This window comes from Elaeis guineensis, chromosome 11 (genome assembly GCF_000442705.2).
Source record: "Elaeis guineensis isolate ETL-2024a chromosome 11, EG11, whole genome shotgun sequence".
Lineage (NCBI taxonomy): Eukaryota > Viridiplantae > Streptophyta > Magnoliopsida > Arecales > Arecaceae > Elaeis > Elaeis guineensis.
The window spans coordinates 8,012,838-8,037,242 of NC_026003.2; the positions used below are offsets into that span (position 1 = coordinate 8,012,838).

The following is a 24,405-nucleotide window of genomic DNA, read 5'->3' on the forward strand; positions in this document are numbered from 1 at the left end:
TTAAAACCATCCTGAAGTATTTGAGAAATACTAAGAACCAGTGGCTTATATATGGTGAATCGGACTTGAGACTTATAGGGTTTACAGACTCTAGTTTCCAGTCTAATCGAGATGATAGCAAGAGTGTGTCAGGATTTATTTTTACCCTTAATGGTGGGGCTGTCTGCTGGAAGAGTTCCAAGCAGCACACTGTGGCTGATTCAGTATGCGAGGCGGAGTATATTGCTGCATCAGATGCTGCCAAAGAAGCGGTGTGGCTGAGGAAATTCATCACCGAGCTCGGAGTAGCACCCTCCCTTGTTGGTCCAGTTCTGCTCTACTGTGACAGCTCTGGAGCCATTGCTCAGGCGAAGGAACCAAAGGCACACCAGCGGACGAAGCATATTCTGCGTCGCTACCATCTCATCCGGGAGATCGTGGATCGAGGTGATGTCGATCTTCAGAAGATCGACGGGAAGGAGAACCTGGCCGACCCATTCACTAAAGCCATTGCGGTGAAGGAGTTCAACGACTACAAGTCGAAGATGGGTATTAGATACTGCACCGATAGGCTTTAGGCCAAGTGGGAGATTGTTGGGAATAGTGTCCCAAAGCCAATCGTCAGCCTGTTGACGGTTGTGCTCCTTTTGTATTAGTACATAAATTATAAATAAATAAAAGTTATTTTGGTATTTTTTCATCATAAATGTTTCATCTTCTAATGAACTCCTGTGTTGTGGTGAAGTCCTTAGGACTATTTAGACTCGACAAAGGAGGATTTGTCGTTTAGTCCTTAAACATGTTCGCGACCAAATGATACGTTGTTACCAAAGACGACAATATTTATCGAGCATAGGTCATTGTGTGCCATATGGGTTGGTTGTCCTCATAACCAAAGAGTGTGGAGACACTGGTATGGCATACAGGTGAGATGTAATGGTACATCTGCACTGAACGTGACCAACTCCGGAGCTATTTCTGCTGTCAAAATTTGCTCCGATGGGATATGGGTATAAATGTCCCTCCGACCTGAGACCGCCACGGTGACTTGCAAGCAACTCACTGCGCTTAGGCACTGGACTACCTGAATTTCTAATTCAGTGACGGAAGGTTGCTGGGTGTAGTCAAGTACTTGACTTATCGGTGCGTGTGTCAAGATGGGATTGACCACTCCAGTTTAGGAGCTATGTACAGTCGTGTTTCAATTTAGCAAAACCTTGGCCAGGGTAGTCCTAGTGAGGAGTCACAGGACTAATTGAGTTGAGCACGATTCGGATGATATGATCAGGGTTGACAGTTTAACTCTGAGTCATCCTAAACACAGGGGTCAAAAGGGATGAATTATACGGTAACCATATTCACGTAGGTTCTGAATGTTGCGATTGCGATTATTCGACCTATCCGATCGTCGGGTACCATTGCTAGATGGTCACTTCGATTAGTACAGAAATTAGTTCCTGTGCTACCGGCTTAGGTTCGAACCTGCGGGGTCACACACATTAGAGGTTCCTTTCTGATCTGATGGCTGATTATGAGTCTTATCTATCTGGAACTCTATGATTGAGAATTAGGATTCTCTAATCATGAGTTCCACACATTTTGGATACCGGGGTCAAAATTTTGAATTTCGAATTTTGAATTTGAAATTTGAACTCTTTGATCATGATTTCATATCGATGGTCTCTGATGCCTGATTGCCCATCGAATTTGGACTTAACATTTATGAGAGGTTTAATTAGTGATTTAATCACTAATTAACTCAATTTGATTGAGTAATTATTTTTGGATCAAGTCCAATTGAATTGGATTCAGTTTGGATTGACCCGATTAGGTTAAATGTTGACCTAATCGCTAAGGTGGTTTAGTCCCTGATTTGATCAGGGGTTAGGTTTAGTTAATTCCTGATTTGATTAGTATTTTATTAAGCCTAATTAAGTCTAATTATGTTGGGTTTAATTTGGTCTAATTGTGCTCAACCTATTTTAAACTAGGTTGGCTCAATTTGAATCAAACCACCTTGTTTTAAATTCCCTACGTCACCCAACTTCCTTGCACCCATTTGAATTCACGAGAAGAAACTTCTCGTGAAATTTTTCTCACATAAAACCCTTCCCCACGTCCTCATTTGTGCACCATATGGATGGATAAATTAATTAGTTAGCCATTCAAATTCAAAGCATGTTTGAATTTGAATGGATAACTTATCACTTGCCCTTTCATCCTTATCCATTTTGTGCGCCACATTACTTACACGAGAAAAGGTTTCTCGTGAAACTTTTCCACGCACAAAGAGCCACGCCCCTTCTCTTCTCGCACCCAAAAGGATAGGGATAAGTTGGTTTTCGTTTGAATTCAAATTTGATTTGAATTCAAATGTGTAACCTCTTGTCTTTATCCTCTCACGCAGATAAGACACGTTCGACGTTGTTTTAAAAAGAGGAGAAAGGTGGGACGTGCGTAGAAAAATTAGGAGAGAAACTTTGGGGCATGAGGAAGGCTTCTGCGCAAGGTGAAGGTCCAAAACCTTCCGAGAGAAAAAGAAAGAAAAGAGAGAAAATTGGGCGCAGGGTTTTTGGTGTGTACCCTAGGGTTTCTACCTAGGGTTCGGGAAGTGAGATTGGTGTGCCACGAGTGTCGTGAGTCCACCAAATTTTAGAGAGAGATCCATCAACCTCTCAAGTAACTGTGCAGATGATCTGAAGCATCCGAGAAGTCGGCACACATCGATCGAAGGAGTTCGATCAACATCTGCCATCAAAAGGGTGAAATCACGAACTAGCATTCGTGAGGAGTTGATCAGACGGGAGCTTCGTGTGGATGATCCGCAGAGGCCAGACAGTTGGGTGGCTGTGACGTGATAATCAGAGCCCTCCGACGGTGATCAGATTGCGGTGATCGACTACCCGCAAAAGGTGATGTGTTCTGAACACAGTACTGTAAAACGTTTACTGATTCAAATTTGAATTTCAAATTTAAATGCATGCTGTTGTATCATATTTAGATCCTAGTGTAGGGTTAATTAGTATTAATTAATGAGATTAATTAATAATTCCGCTGCAAAATAGTAATTTTGAAAAAGTTTTAAAATTACCATTTTGCCCCTGCACTAAATTTTTGCTTCAAAATCCTCATCTAATGCATCTTCAAATGTTTCATGTTATTGCTGTGAAAAATTAGGACATAAAGCTTACTCATATGATTACAAAAAATTAAATAACACTAAGATTAAAATGATTTGGGTTCCAAAAAAAACTATATCTACTAAACCCAAAGGACCCAAGAAAGCTTGGGTATCAAAATTGCACAAATGATTATTTTGCAGGTGTGTCTAGCATCCCGTATATCAAAGAGAAAATAATACTTGGATAGCATATGCTTGAGGCACATAATAGAAGATGAATCTCAATTCATCGTCTTTAAAGCTAAAGATGAAGGGGTAGTCATATTTGGTAATATTAAAATCATTTCTTCTATATTTACTATAAATATTATGCTTGTAGATAGCTTGAAATATAATTAGAATAAAATAGATTCTTAAAAATAAATTAATTTATAAATAAATTAGTTAAATTAAAAATATTTAATAGCTTTTTGCAATGGATTGATTTTGATGAATTCTCTTATAATACTCTATATGCTCTTCATGCTCAATGCTTTGATACATATTATAATATTATGATACTTGCTAAAACTTATGAATATTATCCTTATATCAGGTTTTAACTTTATTTTTATAAAATTTCTAATACTTTTTGAAATAAATATACTCCTATACTTTGAAACATGTGTTCTCATGTTTTGCTGCAATAATGAATGAGATAAGAGTAAAGGAGAGCATTAATTATAAAGATAAAGGGAGAGTATTTGAAAACTTAAAAGTCAAAGCTTATTATTGCTTGATTTGCTCAACACATTATGTGCTTTAATGCTTGCCATTGGTTTCTATAATTTTTTGCCTTCATTATATATTAGAAATCAAATTATAACTTTTATATTTGATCTTTTTAGTATTTAAATAATTCATCTTTAACTCTAATTTAATAAAAAGGAGGAGAAGCATAGGGCAAAATGATACATAAATAAATAAAATGGCATATATATGGCACAATGGCACATAAATGAAGAAAATGGCATATATATGGCACTATGGCAAATGGCAAATAAATAAAGAAAATAGCATATATATAGCACAATGATAGTTTTGATATAAAAATTCAAAGTTAAGTATGTTTGAATTTTTTTTGATATAATATTAATTTTGAAACTTTTTGATGTTGTCAAAAAGGAGAAGAGGATATGTTGAGTATATGCTTGAGTTAACCTAATATTTTATGATTTGTTCATGAAGTATATTTTTAATGTATCTCCTTGTTTACTTCACATGAATTATATATAGATTAATATAAATCTTAAAACTATATTATGTTTTATTTTGTATATACTCAAAGTTTTATCATCATCAAAAAGGAAGAGATTGTTGATCCCATGATTGATTTTGATGAATACAAAATTTTTGAGTATGATACTAATGAATATGTATCTTTAAAGAAATTAATTTATTTTATAAGAAGCACGATGAGTTTGAAAATTTAAAGAAGTATGAAGAAGCTTAAAAGAATAAATCCTAAAGTTGGAGAAGCTTTTGAAGTATTTTGGAAGCAAAAGAGGATGATTAGATAAAGATTTTTCATGAAAAATCAAGTGAAGAAGGCTTAGAGTCAACTCCGGAAGGTTTCGAGTCAATTCTGACATTTTGGCACTAAGTGGCACAGAGCTCGAGTTGACTCGTACTGTTCATGAGTCGACTCATACTGTTCATGAGTTGATTCTCTCAGAAAAAAATAGAAAATAGATTTTTTATGTGTAGACCTCGAGTCGACTCATACTATTCATGAATCGACTCATACTATTCATGAGTTACTCCAGCTCCAATGGCTAGTTTTTCAAAAACTGCAGATTTACATAAAAATCCTCTAACGGTTAGTTTTTGATTTCCAACGGCTAAAAACGACTAGTTTGGCTCTTTTAAAGGATTTAAAGGATTCCAAACTCAATGAAGAGCCAAGGAAAGTGGATCAAAGAGGAAAGAAAAGAAAAAAAAATCTAATTTCTTGGTGAGAGCATTGAATATCTTTGAATAAATCAAAAAGAGAGGAATCAAGTACAATTAATTAAGCAAGCTTGCAAAAGAACATCCTCTACAATCAAGAAAAAGCTTCTCATTCATTCAAGTGAAGAAGTCCAAGCTTCAAAGGGCAATCATCATCGACTTCAACCAAGCTCCAATAAGTTTTATTCTTCTTATGCTCCTACTTGTACTTTTTTATTTCTATTGTATATTTTGTTTCTTTACAATTTTTTTTAAAAAAAAGAAACTTGGAGATTAGACTTGTCTAAGTTCAAAATTAGACATTATAAATTTTGATTGATGAGTCCGAAAGACTAATTGGATTGATTATAAGTCTGAAAAATAATCAATGTAAGATTTTAGTTGATGATCTTGAAAAATCAGCTGGATTTATTTATGAGCCTGAAAAACAAACACGCTATAATCTAGAGGATTATAGTGAAATTCTTAGGTGAAAAAATTTGGAAAGTAGACGTAGGTACTGGATTTGGTACCGAACCATTATAAAATTTTGTGTTTGTGTGTGTGACCTTGATCTTTAGTTATTTACTTTTAACTTTTATTTTTCTGCATACCATCACATCATAATTGAGTATATTTTTGTTTAATTCCCTAAAAGAATTTTGAAAATCTAATTTACCCCCTCTCTTGGGTTGTCTACATCTAGGCAACACTTTTAGAATGGCTAGAGATCATTTTGAATAATCTTAATTTTCATCTATGCATCTAAAATTACTTGGGAGACGTGATGGAGATAGTTTACAGTATAATGCACCTTCGACTTGTGAAATAGCAACATTGATTGTTGGGGATTTATGATAGATAGATCATCAGTGTGACATTATTGTTGAATATAGAATAGAAGAATTGAAACGTATCAGTGATCTACATACTAGTTTTATGGCCATACAATATCCAATTTATTCCTATTTTGTCAAAATGGTTTTAGAATTGATATCAAATATAAAAAATCTTCACATAGATGTTCAAATATTAGATAATATGTCACTATAAGAGAATTCTATGCTTACAAATACAACAAAGAACCAACAAAAGAAAGATATTGATAAAAGGAAAGAGATTATTTCAGCAATATATAATTGATGCTTTATCATGTGTCAAAGAAAAAAGATTTGATTATATTAAAAGAAATCAAAAGCATCTTTGGTCAGAAATTTATCAAGATATTAAAGATGCCATTGTTCGTAATGATGTTGATGGTGATGCAATAGGAAAGAAAATTATTTTGCCATCAAATATTTTTGAAAGTCCAAGATATATGATATAGAACCATCGGGATGCTATTGCTATTTGCAGATGGCATGGATATCCTGATTTATTCATTATATTTATTTGCAATATATAGTGGCCTAAAATTCAAACTACTTTAGATTTAATTCTTGCTTAAAAAGCTAAAGATAGATCCGATAATGTCAATAGAGTATTCAAAATAAAGCTTAAGAAATTGATATCATATATTATCAAAAACTATCATTTTGGAAGGACAATCACAGGTAACCCACTAATTTTTGACTTGAAAATTTATAAAGATGATTATAAATAATTCTTCTGATTTATTTATTTTCATACTATTTATATTTTTATATATAATAAAATTTTAAAAATATTGTTTAGCATATGTGCATATCTTATTTTGATTGGATACAAAGTATAAACATCCGACGATAGTGGACATAGATTCTATAATATGTGTCAAATTATTTGATAAAGTTGCTAATTGTATTGGATATAAATATATTGTAAAGTTTATGATACATGGTCCATGTAGATTAGATAATTCGAAATCATCATGCATGATCACAGGGCATTATCTGAAATATTTTTTTAAAAAAATTAGGAATAAATGATGATTGATGAAAATAGATTTACTATCTATAGGAGAATAAATGATGGATAATATGCCATTAAAAATGAAATTAAGCTTGAGAATAGATTTGTTGTTCCATATAATTTAGATTTGATCATATATTATCAAGCATATATAAATGTTGATTAGTGCAACAAATCAAGAATAATTAAATATTTATTCAAATATGTTAATAAGATTGTGAATAGAATAAGAGCCATAATAATAAAAAATATATTGGTTAATAATGATATTGAAGAATGAAATTATGAGGAAGTTGATGAAATTAAGATAGTTCTTGATTGCAAATATTTATCGGCATATGAAGCTGTATGGAGATTGTTCCAATTTGATATTCATTTTAAAAAATCTATCCTTGAGCATTTAGTTGGATACCTTTCGTTTATAAATAGAATAACTTATCATGGGGATCAAAGTTTACTATTTATTTTGCTTGGAGAAATATGGAGAAAATATTAATATTTATGGAATGGATGCGGACTAATGAAGTTTTTGAGGTTAGTCGAGATTTGACGTATATGGAATTTCCTATGAGGTGGGTTTGAAATTCTAAAGATAAAATTTGGACTAGAAAGAAATGAAAAAATCAAATTGATAGGATTGTCTATATTTATCTCAGTTTGGATGAATTATATTATTTATGAATACTCTTAAATATGATGAAAAGAGCAAGAAATTATGATGAAATCAAAACTATAAATGGTATTATATATTCTACATTTTAGTCTGCATGTAATGCACTTAATTTATTAAAGGATGATAAAGAATAACATGAAGTATTAGATGAAGCTTTTTTCTAAATAATAACATTTGAATTAATATAATTTTTTATTATATTAATTGTTTATTATGAAATAGCAAATCCAGATAAATTATTCTAAATGTATTGAAAAAAATTGATAGATGCTATTGTCTGTAATTTAAGAAATATATTGAAGCTTCCCAACCTGCATATTTTGGAATCACAATTGAAAAAATATATTCTATTGGAATTAAAATATTTATTCAATAAAAATTTTTATTCTCTTTTAGATCATAATCTTGCGATGCCCAATAGTATTATGATGAAAAAATTAAACAATAAATTATTAAGAGAAGAACTTGATTATGATGTACAGATCATACAACATAAATATTTAGCCTTGGTTGAAAATTAAATGAAGAGCAAAAAAATATTTATGATGTAGTCTTGAATGCTATAAATAAAGATAAGGGTGGATTATTTTTTGTATATGGCCATGGAGAAACAAGTAAAATTTATCTTTAGCAAAAACCATTATATCAAAAATTAGATCAGATGGTAAAATTATTTTAACTATTATTTTTTCTGGAATAGCATCGCTTTCATTACTCGATGGGTGAATAGTACATTCTAAATTCAAAATATTAATTCAAATTGATAACTACTCTAGATGTGAAATTAAAAAAAATACTCAACTCATAAAATTAATTGAATTGATGAGTTTTATAATTTGGTATGAAGCCCCTATGAATCATAAAAACTATTTTGAAGCACTCGACAAATCTTTGAAGGATATTTTATAAACAAAAAATTCAAACACATTAAAAAAGCCATTCGATGAAAAAATTACTACTTGAAAAAGATTTTAGATAAATTCTTTCAATTGTTATTGGAAGAAATAGAACAGATACAGTTAATACATCAATAAGTTGATCATATCTATGAAATTATTGTATAATTTTTATCTAAAAAAATATGATTATTGAGTAATGATATGAATAAAGAATCTAGAATATCATTGATAAATTTCAATAAATAAATTTGAAATATTGGTAATGAAAAAATATCAGCTATTAAATTACATGATGATAAAGAAGAAGCAACTTGAGTAAAAATTTGGATAATCTACTCATAAAAATGGATAAAGATCATATTTAGCATATTGCTTATGTAATTTATTCAGATTTTAAAAAAAAAAAGGTGTTCCTGCATATTTGAAAGAAAGAGAGAGCGTTATACCTACAAATGAAATGGCCGATGAAATAAAAATGTATCTACTTTCTCTACTTCCTGGTGAAAAAAAATTATATTTAAATTCTAATATAATATATCGAATATCAACAGATGCTGCATGTAATGATGTTCTTTATCTTGTTGAATTCATTAATTTTTTTAAATTCAATGATACTCCACATCATGAATTTAGGCTAAAAAAAGATGTACCGATAATGTTATATGGAATATAAATCAAAGTACAAATCTCTATAATGGTACCAAATTAATAATAACTAATTTGACTATAAAAGTTATTAAAATAAAAGTTATTATGGATGGTAATATCAGTGTCAAAGTTTATATTCTTTGCATTATAATACAAGAAAAGGAAACAAAATGACCGTTTATTTTTAAAAGGAGATAATTTTTGATTAAGCTTTGCTATGCTATGACAATTAACAAAAGTCAAGCTCAAATACTAAATAAAGTTAGATTATATTTGTTCAGTCTAGTATTCAGTCATGATTAGTTTTATGTTGTACTGTCGCATGTTACTTCTCATCAAGACCTCACAATTCTAATTAAAAATGAACATACATGGTATGAACATTACACAAAAATATTGTTTACAAAAAAAAATTTTGGATCTACCTTCAAGTATTTTTGCAGTATTTAATGATATATTACATAATTATATAATTATCTAGATCATAACATTATCTATTTACTTTTATAGAATTTTGTATATTTATTTATATATAGCGGCCTCCCAGCACACCACGTGTTGAGCTCTGGACTCTCCCCAATAGTTTTTTAGGTTTCTTGTATGTATACCCTCCTAAATATTCAAATTTATGTGAATATCCTTTCAAAATTGATATTTATATATATACCATCATAAAATATTTTTTTTACATATATATCTTTTTTTTTCTTTTTTTTTTATATATGTATCTACATCATTTAATGTCGTTAAAAAATTAATAGTTTAAAATCTAAATGACTAACATATCCTTATGGATAGATGTACAAAAAAAAATTATAAGAGTATATATATAAATAGTAATTTCATGAGAATATTCATGCAAATTTGAATATTTAGAAGGATATATATGCAAAAAATTTTAATTTAATTTTTATCTATTTCATCTAGATGGATTCAGACCCTCTTACTCTATAATGTAGTAACATATTACATAATATAGCAACACGATGATGATATTATATAATATATTATATATTAGAATACTATATTATATTTTATTTTTATGCAAGATGGAACGATTATGTCCATCTTATAACAACGTGATATACCTTATACACTTCAAAGATATTTTTGATAATTTTTTTTAAAATAAAATATAATAAGATTATAAATTTTTATTGTTACATAATATCCAAATCTATAACTATATCTATTCTATGCAAATGTACAAGCTATTCATCTAATATTAGGTTTAGATTTTTTTTTCAAAAGTATATTATTATACATTAGAGGAAACATGGATGGCTACATTCTATTTATCTTTTAGATAAAATAATTTTGATATATCATTTGATAAAAAGATTATTTTATCTATATAAATTAATAAATTAAGTAAATTTATTATTTTAGTTATATATGTTAATTTTTTTCTATTAGAATAAGCATAGAATTAACAAATCTAGAGAGGTGTATTTATGTTAAGGGTTTTTTGCGTGTATATCCTTCCAAATATTCAAATTTGCATAAATATCCTCATAAAATTGCTATTTGTGTATATATGCTTATAATTTTTTTTTGCACATCTATCCATAAGGATATTTTTGTCATTTTAGTTTTAAACCATTAGTTTTTAACGGTGTTAGATAATATAGATATATATGCAAAAAAAATATTTTATAAGGGTGTACATACAGATATCAATTTTGAAAGGATATTAATGCAAATTTGGATATTAGGAGGGTATACATGTAAAAAATCTTAATTTTTTTTTCAAGCTTTTTTTTTCAAACCTGTACGAGCCCTCTGAACTATTTTTTACTTCAAACCTTCTCAAGCCCTCACGGATGCTTACTTCCTCCCCGCTCTCCTTGCCGCCACCTTCTGCTGGTCTCTGCCGTCACTTTCCTCCCCATCGTCAGTGGCATCGATCCTCCTTTCTGATCTCCCTCAAGTGCTTTTTTTCCCATAGATCTCCAAAGAAGAGAGAGAAATGAAAAACAATGAGGGAAAAGGAAAAATATTGAACAATCTATGCGAGCAAAGGTCTTTCCTTTTAATTTTTTCCACCTTTCCTTTATTTTCATTGATTTTTCCTATGTTTTCCTCTGATTTTTTCTATGCTATTTCCATTCTCAGGAGTCTCAATTGGGTGGGAAGCTCCCAACTTTTCACCCCACTCTCCTCGCCGCCACCTCCTACTGATCTCCACCATCGTCTTCCTCTCCATCACCACCAGCATCGATTTTGATGCTTTCCTTCCTACGAATCTCAGAAAAAAAGAGACACCAACCTTCTTCCTACTCTCCTCACCACCAGCTCCCATTGGTCTCCGTCGTTGCCTTCCTCCTCACCATCACCAACGTCGGCCCTCCCCTCTGATCTCCCTCAGGTGCTTTCCTTCTCATAGATCTCAGAAAAAGAGAAAGAAATGAAAAGAAAAAGAATGGAAGAGGAAAAAATTGATCAATCCATGCAGGAAAAGTTTTTGCCTATTAAACTTTCCATCTTTCCTTTGGCTTCGTTGATTTTTCTTATGTTTTCCCCTAATTTTTCTCTACTTTTCCATTCTTAGGAGTCTCAATTGAGTGTGACGCTCGGAGCATTCGAAGAGCAAAGTTTAGATCTATTCTCAGGAGTTTTGATTGGGTGAGAGGCTTGAAGCGATCGAGGTGACTCATTCTCCCCTTCTCTTTATCCCTCTGTGTTATTTTTTTGAAGTTAAAATTTAATGATGTTAGATCCCAAATAAAAAGGGTTGGTCCAACCTCCAAAATGAGATTTTGATTAGGAAATTTCTCTATTAGAATTATTTGATATTTTTTTATTATTATATTTAGAGATGGTTGATATTTTTGTTATTATAATTGTCATCATAGTTTATTTAGAATATATGAAAGATTATTATTTTATAAATTTAATATATATTCTGTTGCATGGGCACTCGCTAATCCGCAAAGCTAAAGGCGGGACCAATGCCTAAGATTGCCTCAGCTATTTAGATTTAGCGGAGGGTCTGATATAGAGTTAGGGATTTGAGATTCCTTCTAAGGTAGTTGGCGTTCCTAATATATTTACCATTATTGCTATAATTCCAATTGATGTTAATATGATAAGGAAAATATATTCAAATTTTGAAAAGAATAAATGAATAATTCAACAAATATAGTAAGCTTTGTTCTCCAATATTTCACTTAAAAAAATTATAGAAGTTTCTTTATATGGGCATATTTATTATAGATTATCTGGTATTCATGGCTAGGATAAAATTAATTTTTTTTCAAAAAAATCTTTTATAATGCTATTTATACAGTTTCATATTATGGGCCCAGATAGGCATAAGCTATATCATAGTAAAAGTCATAGTAAAAGTCACCAGCCGCACTCAGCAGATAAGACTGTGAATCTTATTATCATTTTTTTTTATTGTATTTAGAGATGGTTAATATTTTTGTTGTTATAATTGTTACCATATTTATTGAGAATTATGTATATTTTTATAAGTAATTGAAAAATATGAAGACTTAATTATTTGATAAATTTAATACATATTCTATTGCATAGGCACTCGTTCGATCATCTAAGCTATAAACGGGACCAATGCCTAGGGTCACCTCGGCTATTTAGATTTAGTATAGGGTCTGATATAAAGCTAGCATTTAGAGATTCCTCATAGGATAGTTGGTGATGAACTCTCCTATTTGTCACTGTTACTAAAATTTTAATTGATGTTAGTATTTGTAAGAAAAATATAATCAAATTTTAAAAAAAATAAATGAATAATTCAACAAATATAGCAAGCTTAATTTTTCAATATTTCAATTAACAAAATTATAAAAATTTTCTTATGTGGGCATATTTGTTATAGATTATCTGATATTCATGACGAGGTTGAAATTTATTTTTTTTTTAAAAAAAATTATAATGCTATTTATAATATTCCATATTGTGGATCAAGATGGGCATGAGCTACACCATAGCAAAATCATCGATCGCACGTAGCAAGTAAGATTGTGAATCTCATTATCTTTTTTTTTATTATTAAATCTTTATTATTTTTCAAGAATATGTTGTTATTTTTATAACTTTTACTTTGTAAAAAAATAAATTTTAAAAACAAAGATAAAGTTCTAGATGTGAATGATACTCTATCTTATGTTTGATGTATGTAGCTATTTGTTGTATCATTATTAAATACTAATTATGTATTGAATGATTGCATGTTTTAATAGAGGAGAAATATGACCAAAATAATTTTTTAAAGAAAACGATATGTGTTTCAAAATATATATTATTTTTTATTATTATTATGTTTTATTAACTATTGTTTGTCATCATTTAAGTGAAGCCCGCTGTGTATAGCGCGGGTTCCTTGCTAGTTGAACACTAAACTTCACAAAAATAAAGCCCTTCATTGTCATAAAGAGGACTAAAAAGTCCATGTGATGTCGTGATTAACCATAAAAAACATCCTTAGTAGCCTAAAATAGAATAGTCAATTTTGGGTAACAAAAACTCTACCTTTGATCGTGCCATCAAGATCCAATGTATTGATGTATAAAAGAACATGGTTCTGGCGCAAGCCATTAATCAGCAAACACATCAGAAGAAAACAGGGCTCAATTTTAGTTGGAGTCTGTTGTGCCGGGTGCTGCAAATCAGTGCACAATTTATTACACGCGACTATTGTACATTGTCTCCAGCATATTCATCTTTTCAGAGAACCAAAGTTTCTGTTAATGAAAACACAATGCCATGTATCAGGTAACAAGAACAAACACGCCACATGATATTGTTCCAATCCTAGCTCGAGTAAGAAAAGCATGTAATATATTGTTATGAACACAGTATACACTGCCACAGGCTTTGTTTATAGCTCCTGATGATTTTCTGAATATTACATGAGCATTTCGGAGTGCAAAGACGATTCCATTTATAAAGTTACTCCGGGATCAAATATCAACAGAACATTGGTTTCTACTCCAGAACGAAAAGCATAGAGAGAGAGAGAGAGAGAGAGGACCACCACTAGTGAAACTACGCTTCTAATTCATGCAGCTTGTTCAGTTAGCATGCTTGAGCTTGTTGCACTACCTGATGAACTAAGCACCTGATTCGCTAGGAGGCTTCTCCTTGGGGTGCTTTGATCCATAATGGTCTACAAGCTGATTCTGGTTTGCTAGTTGAACCTGGAAAGATCAATCTAGTTTGATAACAGCATGAAAAGTTTAGGGGAAAATGTGAGATGGAAAAAAAGAAGATTAGGCAGTAGAAGGGACAGAGCATATGCAACTTTATGCATTTATGAGAAGATATGACACACTGTCTAATAACATATCATCTGCTAATGCCTGCAAATACTGGATGTATCATACAATGTGCAGCCTTATTACAACATGTCACAACAGTTTGAGATCATTTGATAGAGCTGTAGTCATTACTGTACTAATAAAGAGAAAGAATACATATGTACACGTATATACATCAGTCTACCTTGTTGTGCACGAGATAACTGCTTTAGCTATAGGAAAAAGCAAAAGCTATTTTGTTGTTGGACATAGCAATTTCTTAAAATGAGGATACGATGGAATGATGGATATATAGCATTCTAGGCAATCCCTGGGATTTCTTGTTTTTTTCTAAAAGAAAGAAGGGTAGTATCACTTAGTATTTTAATAATGTGTATGCTAAAAGGTACAAGCAAATCGGAATGCAAAACAGGTACATAGTCCCAACTCAAGAAGCAATAGGATTCAAATTAAAATTACTTAATTGTATCCATCTCACCGTTAAATTATTTGGATTTAATTGATCATGCTCCACCCAAATGACCAAGATATTCATGGCAACTTGTTTTATTACCCACTTGGGTTGCAGTCAAGTGAGTTGGCCTCGAACCTTTTGACAATGAGGAATTAAGCAACTTGTGAATTGGCCTCACCCATAACTAAGAAATGCAACTAATTATTAGTACTCACAGAAAATTAGCTAGCATCCTATTACTAAAAGAGATAGTATAACAAGGTACCTTAATTCAAACCAGACTGAAGTGAAATTCATGATCCCATCCATAAAATGCTCAACACAATAGTAACTAATGAGCTGCTGAAAATGGTGGCTCCAATGAAACCAGGCTACCGTGGCAACAGGAGAAATCACTTACTTGTGTGCCAAAATGTTCTTGCTCAATTACAAACACTCCCTAGAGAGGTATCATGTTCCTAAGTATCTGGTAAGAAAAATTTAATAATATGAATCATATCGCATATCATGAATTTGATGTACAAAGGAAACAATTCATGGACAAGAAATAACCTCAATATATTGACTCTTATTTGTACAAGCTTTAACATGCCTGCCAGTCACCTCATTTGCTCCTCGGAAGAAGGAAACTGCAACAAGGCGAGATTCTGTCATTCACACACTTGGTGGGTTAGGAAGGTATCCTATTAAGGCTAATCTCATGCCTCTGAGATTCTGGTGTTCTATATTACATGGGTTAGGAAGAATATCCTGTTAAGGTTAAATCTCATGCCCTTATTTGACGAGAAGTATTGTGGCTGAATCACCTCCTTTTGTTTACCTAGCACCTGGGGAGAGAGAGCATCAATTAACATGAATGCTCCACCTTATCTTATTCATGGGAATACCCACAACAAACTACTCAAACATCAAGGGGATCAACTAAACATTCTCTTGAATAGTCTCCCATCAGTCATTTTCTATAACATTGGCTAGGAACGGATTGATAGATCCAAAATTCTTGAGGTAACATTAAATGCTTAAAATTGATGGCTTCAAGGTGGGTAACAAACAAAGAAAGAGTTGTCTCTTGTCCTTGTGAACCATATCCAAATCCCCGAGATTATGGCGCACCTCTCGGGATCAAATGCATACCTACTAAAATTATCCCTTTTCTTTACAGCATCCCCACAAAGAAACTCTAAGACCACAAATGATGGCACTACTTCTCTTGAAAATCCTATTAAAATCATCATTTTTATTAAAAAAAACTTTTTTATGGCATCCCCACAAAGACTCTTAGACCACAGATGATGGCACTACTTTTCTTGAAAATCCTAGTTCAGCAAACATGGACAACATAGTTTATAAAGAGTAGCTGAAAATACAGATGTTCTATCGAGGAATGACTACAATAATTTACAACCGTAAAAAAACATAGGTGATGGTCACTTAGATTTGAGGGACCCAAAGCTGACCAAGATATGTAGGCCTAATGACGGGTATGGGTCCAAGGTAGACCTATATAACTTTTCAGTCTTGTTTGGTCCCAGCAAAAGTATACCTGACCCGATCGCATCATACATTAGTGCATGGGATTAATTTTAATTAGCCCAAACCAACTTGGAAATGTTTACCACCATAACTTACCCGATATATGATGTATAGTTTTACTCTTACACCCTATATATTCCTTATAAAATTTATTGATTACACCAGGAAGTGATCCCATAAGAATTTTTTTTTCGAGGGCATGAAGGGAATTCAGGTTACCAAATATTGGTATGAATTGAGAGTCAGATCTAGACCCAATGTGTACCTAATAAAACATGATGAATGTCAAGCAGAATATGGGTCTTAATATACGTGGACCCAACCCGTAGAACCAATGGGTCTCCTGAATTCTCTCCCGCAAGAACTTGGGACTTCACCTGATTTTTGGTTGGTATGTTTGAGACCTAAAACCCACCAATGGGTCAGGACCAGGTCAGAAGATACATAAACCTGATCCGACTTGATAACCCCCCTAGCTGTATCTGAGACACCCCCAACTGCAGTTGACATTTCACCTTGTTCTAGTAACAAGCATATCATATTTCAGGTCACCAGTCATCAAGGTCATCCACGACAAAGCTTACTTGTTAGCTGTAACCTGAAAAATGTATTGTGCATCAATCTCATAGATTTCTTGTTAGATACAATTAAGAAGCATTTTTCTTCCTATTTGGATATGTGATTCTTGAAATAATCTGAATTTGTGAATTCCTCTAAAATCCTATATTCCTGAATCTAACCAGGTAATATAGTTGTACTCACCAAACTCCAATCTTGCCCTTCATTTCAATGTCTCACCACCCTATAACACATTTTCCCACCCTATAACAATTTCCTATAACTCCCAACTCCTCCCCTCTCATACAAGTCAATAATTACAATAAGCTTCAATATGATACAACATCAACATGAAAACCCTCCCTCTCCCAAAGGAAAAAAGAAAGTGAAAAAGAAAATGAAAAGTAATTCTAATTTGACGCTACAAATGGCTACATGATAACTATTTAATTTATGATGATATCCTACACCAGATTGTTCAACAAAGCAGAATTTTGCATGGTCAACACATAAGTTAATGCACATTAAGGTATGCGAGTACAGCTTATATAGATTCATTATGATAAGGATAAATAATAGATTAACATACAAGAGGGCCATTGTTGAATGGACTTTCAAGATCTAATTAACACCTCTTAGGTTCTTCGTTTTGTTTCTTTCAAAAATTTAGATATGCTGCCACCAATCTAAGGTCATAAGATATTCATTATCTAAGCCAGATGATTCAGAACTCTATGGAGTCCAACTCTAAGATGATGTTAGAAGGAGACTGTGAGGAAAATAAACATCAGTCATGGTTGTCTGGGTGAAGGAATTTCAGGAGGCTAATCTCATCAAGTATTCATCATATTCATCTTCACCCTTTCCCTTTTACAAATTATAGTAGTTAGGCATGGTATCTGGACTCTTATAACAAAGGACAAAATTCAAAATTCAACAAAAAGATTGTAAAACATTAGGAAACCTCAAAGGTTAAAAATGATGAATACAATTATAGATCCGATGATATCAAAAACATCTCAATTATGAGAAAAATATAAAAGAATCTCGCTATAATTCTTGAAAGTTTATCAAAAAAATAAATAAAGTTACTTGTAAAAGGTTACAAAAATTCATAAAAAGATTTCTCATTGTCATCATTGGATCGAGAAAAGAAATGCTGATGAAGGATTCGAGAATAATAGGAGAATTCTACAAGTCAAAGAATGTAACTACTAGGAAGCCATAGAAAAGACAACAGGCGAACTGGGGGTCATTAAGGAGACAAAAAAGGAACCCCAGTGCATGAGGCTCCCATTGTTGCAGAATTTGGGGTGGGACAAATGTGCACAACCTTACCCCTGCATACCTCTCCATGTAGAAGTTATCAAGAGAAAACAACTGACCGCCAATGTAAGGTTTGGGGAGGGTCAAACATACACAACCTCACCCTTGCATACCTCTCTATGTAGGAGTGATTGGGAGAAAACCAACTGCAATCACACATACTGAGTCAAAGTCAGATTTGTAGCTCAGACAAAAATATTCCTCATGAAGCATAGACCAATGCTCACAGGACAAGTCAAGAAAAAATCCATCCATACACTTTACCATGCATATAGGAACTGACCTTAAGCTTGTACGTCCATCATTTGAAAGAATTTGAAAGCAAATAACCATGATGATTGAAACTTCTTTTGATGACCAAATGATTGCCAACTTGGATATATTAGAGAATATACTTGATATTTCAGTCGACATTTGAGCAAAAGCTATAGTTTGATGCTTTAATTGGAAAGAACACAATATCCAGATTGCATTCAAACATAAAAGTGGTAACCACTACTGATGGCCTGTATAAGACAAACTTAGATGTATTACATGCCAACTGCCATTAATCAGTGGATAAACACGGTGGAGGCATTTTGCTGTTCAAGGATTTTAGCAGCATCTAAGAACATGGAGAACCCCTCAATAATGGGCCACCTGTACCACCAACGGAGGATCTTCCACAATAAGAACAAGGCTATAAGGACAAGGTCAAAAATCTAAGGATGAAAAATAATGTAGCACCTCATATATTAGTGGTAGATTTTTAGGCCAATTATGTCACCCTACAGTTCACCCACATGTATGCAGGATTTGTGTGGATTTATCATAAAACAGTGAACAAAGACTGTAGGATCCAATTTCATGGCTATTTACAAATTGAAATTTCACGAAGAATGAAAATCATCATCTCAATCAACTGAAAAAGCTTGGGCAACCAATAATCCAACCAACTGATCATCTTCTCCCTCCCCTTTTTTTCTCCCATTTTTACAAGAGAGATTACTACACAGTCAAGCATCATTACACAAATATATTGGGAAAGTCTGGGAAAAAAGTCCATAAATTCAGGTGGCTTTTGCTTCCCTTACATTAAAAACAAAGAAAGAAATCCTGATACCAAACATGTGAACAATGATCAGAATTGACATATGAACCCTAAAGCCAGAACATGCATCATACAGACCATAAAGAAATCAACTATGACGTGTAGAATTAGATAAAAGATTAAATTCTCATCATATAAGCAACAGGCATTTCTGGATGGATTCTAGAGCCGGAAGAGATCAATTCCATAACCACAAAAATATTCGATTTTGATGTGTTATTTCCATTGATTCATGGATTTAATCTGGCAGGCCACTATGAAGTATGAACTTTAAAAATAGCACAAAGATTTTACTCCCATCATAATGCATACATAGATTCTACAGCCACGAGAAGAGATTCATCGCATAAAACACATCAGGGTTCAATTTTGACTCTTTTTTCATTGAATTATGGATTCCATCTAATAGGAAATCATAAATATTATTTTTTGAATGAAGACTATATTCCCATAAGGGCGAATGCAGAGCTAGCGCATGGCTTCTAAAGTCAGAACAGAATATTACATAAAACAAATCAAGATTCAATTTTTATATGCTATTTTTTTGCTGAATTGTGGATTCATCTGGTGCATCATCATGAAGTGTAGTGTGATAATCCGACCTGATGGGCCAAAAAGCCCACAAAAGCCCATTAAAAAAAAAAAAAAAAACAGAGCAGGGAGGAAGACTCCCAATCGGAGTCTTCCTCTTCCCGTTTCCGATCAAAAATCGGAGTCCTAGGGCCATTAAAAGACCCTAGGACGAGCTCTATAAGAACCCCCCCTCTCCTCTAAGTGTAGATCCAACAGTCACCGACGATCGCCGGAGTTTTTCTCCGATTTTCCCGATTGAAGCCGCGGCCCCTCAACCTGTGCTCGCCGCGATTTCACACCGGTGGGGTCACCGGAGGCTGTGGTAAGGCTTCCTTCCTCTTCCTCTCTTCTCCCCCTTCTTTCCGTGCCTGTGGGCACGATGGCCGGCGACGGATGTCGCCGGATTTTGTTGGAAAAGAAAACCCCCTGTTCACGCCGCTTCTTTTCTCTGATTTTCCAGCACCGACGGTCACGCCGACCGCCGGCTCTGGCCTCTCCGAACCCGGGAGAGTCGCCTGTTGCCGCCGGCCACCGCCGGGCATGATATGGCCGTGATCGGCCGGTCAAGGCACGGGGACCTCTAGGTCCCCTGTTTCGGCCCAATGAAAGCCCGGGAAGAAGAAGAAGAAAAGAAAAGAAAAGAAAAAGGAAAAAGAAAAAGAAAAAAAAAAGAAAAAGAAAAAGAAAAGAAAAGAAAATGCAAAATAGAAAAATAAAATTAAAAAAATAATAATAATAATAAGAGAAAAATTTCTCTCTCCCCTCTTTCTCTCTCTTCTCTCTCTTTCTCTCTCTAATCTCTCTCTAAAAAGAAAAGAAAAAGAAAAAGAAAAAGAAAAGAAATATATATAATAATAATAATAATAATTACATGTGAGAGAAAGTTTCTCTCATTTCTCTCTTAAGTCTTTCTCTCTCTAGAATTGAACTTTCTCTCTCATTTTCTCTCTCCATTTTCTCTCTCTAGATTTTCTCCCTATTTTCTCTCTCTAACCTTTTATCTCTTTTTATAGATTTCGTCTCTCTAGGATCATTCTCTCTCTGATTGCATCACAGACCCTAGGATAAACTTGAGATGAAAATATGATAATCTGAGACTGCTCCGAAATTCGTGCAGTAGATTAGATCCTGATCCGATCCTTCTTTGAAATTGATAACATCGATCATGGTTAATCCATATTAAGTCATCCTGATATAACCTCTGATGATCTCAATCATAATTGTCACTTTTGAAGGATACGAAGATTCTCTCTCCACTTTCTCTACTTTCTCTCTCATGACCGACTTTCTCTCTCTAAAAAGATCTATGAATCCTGTATCAAATCATGCCTTCATCTTTTAGAGGCTCATATTGACTCTAATAAGATGATCCAAAGTTGCTTTGATATCTGTGCTGAATGTCAACCTCATTTGGCCATATCAAGTATTTTCAAAACCATTATTAAAGAACCCTATTGATTGATCTTGATCTTAATTCGATCTGTGTCTCACATTTCTTGATCAAGACACTTGAATCTGACCCTCGATCGGAGATCCTGAATTGCCTGGTATCTGGATGGTCCGACACATCCGATCAACAGTTCTCTTTCCTTATGATTTAATCTTATTATATTTATGGAATAGAAATTGATGATGATTTGATATTTTAAATAGGATTAGCTATTCTTTTAATAAAGTCTGAAGATCTAAGATGAACGAGGTAAGTGGATCTTATGCTCCTTATTTATTTTTAAATGATCATGTTTTTATGAAAAGAATTGCTATTGATGAAATCATAATTTTTCATAAAATAAGGATCGGCATATATGATATGAAAAAGCATGTTTTATTATGAGTATTGATTTCATGAATATGTCTTATGAAAAATCATGTTTATTATGAGCATTGATTTCATAAATATGTCTTATGAAAATAGCATGTTTATGAAGCATGAATTTCATTGTTTGTCCATCTATGTATATGTATGCTTTAAGAAAAAGAAATAATGATTTCAAAGCTCTCAGATGGCTATAATGAATCCTTCGGGAAAGTCGACATCCGGAGCTAGCATCCACACGAAACATGGTCCTGCCAGCGGGTATAAAGTTGGCACATGAATTAAGAACTCTGTCGATTAAGAAACATGGCCCTGTCACGGATATAATAGTGACCTTAGACGAATATCTGTGAGCAATGTTTTGAAACATGACATGAATACATGATGAAAATGATTTACGATTCATGATTGTGAAATATACATGATTTATGCATGCATGATGAGTTTATAACTTGTTTTGTTATATGCTCTATGAAATGCTTTATTTTGTATTATTGTTATTTTCTAAATATTGTATTATCATGAAAAATTTATGTATGATCCGATAAGAAAGTGCAAGTTCTACTTACTGGGCTAGTGTAGCTCATATTCTTTTTGTTTTCTTTTTGTTTGAACAGAGAAATAAGGTTAGGATCAGCAAAAAGAATCCAAGCTTGAAGATCGACATAGCAAGCTGAAAAATTTGACAACAGAAGTTTAATTTATTTTATAATCATGAATTTGTAGTTATTTATGAATGTTGAGATTCGGATTAGTACTTGCTTTTGGATTTAGATGCTCTGAACCAATATTGGTTCGATTATTTGATGAATAATAGAATTGAATTTTTTTTATTTGACAGATTTTAAATGATTATGATGGATTGGCTTCGTGTTATCGTGGGCTCCATCCTCGATAGCATGGCGTGTCCCGGATTTGGGGCATGTAAAATTAGAGAAAGGATTATATTCCCATCATACAAACAAACAGGTATTTTCGCATGAAGAAATCCATAATGCAACCATAACAAGATTCCACTTCACGTCCTATTTCCGCTTATTCATGGAGTTATCTGGTGGCTGACCATGACTCTAAAATTGAAACAAAGATTATATTCCAATAATACAGACCACGGGTATTTTACACATATTCTACAGCCACAAGAAGAGTTGACTCGCTTTTTCCACTGACTCATGGAATACTAATAAGCTCTCATCATTCATAAACACTAACCTTCGAACGAGGATCATACTCCAATACAGGTGATCTCCCGGCTAGGGCATGGATTCTTAAGTTAGAAGAGACATATTACACAAAATACATCAAGATTCGATTTGGATGCGCTATTTTCAGTGAATCATGGATCTAATCTTATGAGTGATCATCAAGTTTAGTTCTTGAACGAGGATTAATTCCCCAGGGAGACGAATTCAGAGCTATGGTATGGAGGCATGGGATGGGGACAATCTATATAGATAGACAGATACCTTGCAGACGGGGCAGCTAACTTTAAGGCCGACGGCCCTGGCCTCGAGCTGGGATCCCTTGGCCTTCTGATTCCTCTCCGCATTCCTCCTCTGCGCGTCGATCTTCTGCTTCCCTCTCGTCATCTTTGCCTTCGGATCCCTCCCTCACCCGCCCTTCCTAACTTCTCTCACTTCTATCTTTATACCCCATGCCTCGCTCCTTGGATGTCACACCTGAACTCGCGACCCAAAAACGGCGTTTTCTAGGAGTTTCCATTTCTCATATACTCTCTCTTTTTTTTCTTTTTTTTTTTTTTTTTTTTTAATGTCTCACATTTTTTTTCTGTTTCTTGTGGAATATAAATGTCCCTTACCGTTGTAATAAAATTGATGGCCATTATTTCAAATTTGTATTGTTAGCTCGATAAGATTTTTTTTTTTTTTTGAAAATCAATTTTTCAAAAAAAAAAAAATCTCTCGAAGAAAAGAAGTTATTTGGACAATAATGTTGTCATTTTACCTTCTTTGCATTATATTATAGCTCTATTATAATAGATTAATGGTTATTATAGTATTTTTATTTAATACTAAATAGTTTCAAATTATACATAGGATGAATGATAATTTTTATAACTATTGTTACACCATAGCATCAGCTGTAACAAAATAGCAAGACTATTGAACTTCAACTGTCTTCTTTTAAAAAGAAAAAAATATTGAGAGCCTTCTAATAAAGAGAAAAGAAAGAAAAAAAGGGATGAATCTTTGATTAAAAATATAAAAAATGATGCACGAAGCATGCCATTGTAGACGTTTCTTTGCTGCATGGAGTAATGCATGAGAGTGTTTTGCGTATTCCACGATGGAATGGATATCAATGTCACAGGGTTGCAGACTTGAGCAATTATTAAAAAATTGTGCCGAAAAAAAGGTAATTTTCTTCACTAAATTAAATCACCACCACTCGAGGTTAAGAGTCATCGAACAAGAAATTTGCTCGTGAACAACCCATTTTTTACTTGATATTTAGCTCAATGTTGGTTTGTTTGATTAATAAACAGCTCTTGTTCCTAAATACAGCTCTCACATATTTGGGGTTTTCATGTAACTTGATATTTACGAACAATCATATTGATGATATGATTTT

General features: G+C 33.0%; 1 long non-coding RNA gene across 3 annotated transcripts; it reads right to left on the reverse strand.

The window, feature by feature from the left end:
• Positions 1-13,962: 13,962 nt before the first annotated feature.
• LOC105053543 (uncharacterized) lies at positions 13,963-23,417 on the reverse strand. Of its 3 annotated transcripts, none has more exons than XR_002165699.3 (4): positions 23,280-23,417; positions 15,470-15,546; positions 15,183-15,383; positions 13,963-14,343 (listed from the first exon to the last, which is right to left on the reverse strand). It is a non-coding gene; the product is annotated as an uncharacterized lncRNA (long non-coding RNA). The 3 variants fall into 3 exon arrangements; XR_012135468.1 differs by having other exon boundaries at positions 13,963-14,357; XR_012135469.1 differs by lacking the exon at positions 13,963-14,343 and adding an exon at positions 14,364-15,101.
• Between the last annotated feature and the right edge of the window lie 988 nt (positions 23,418-24,405).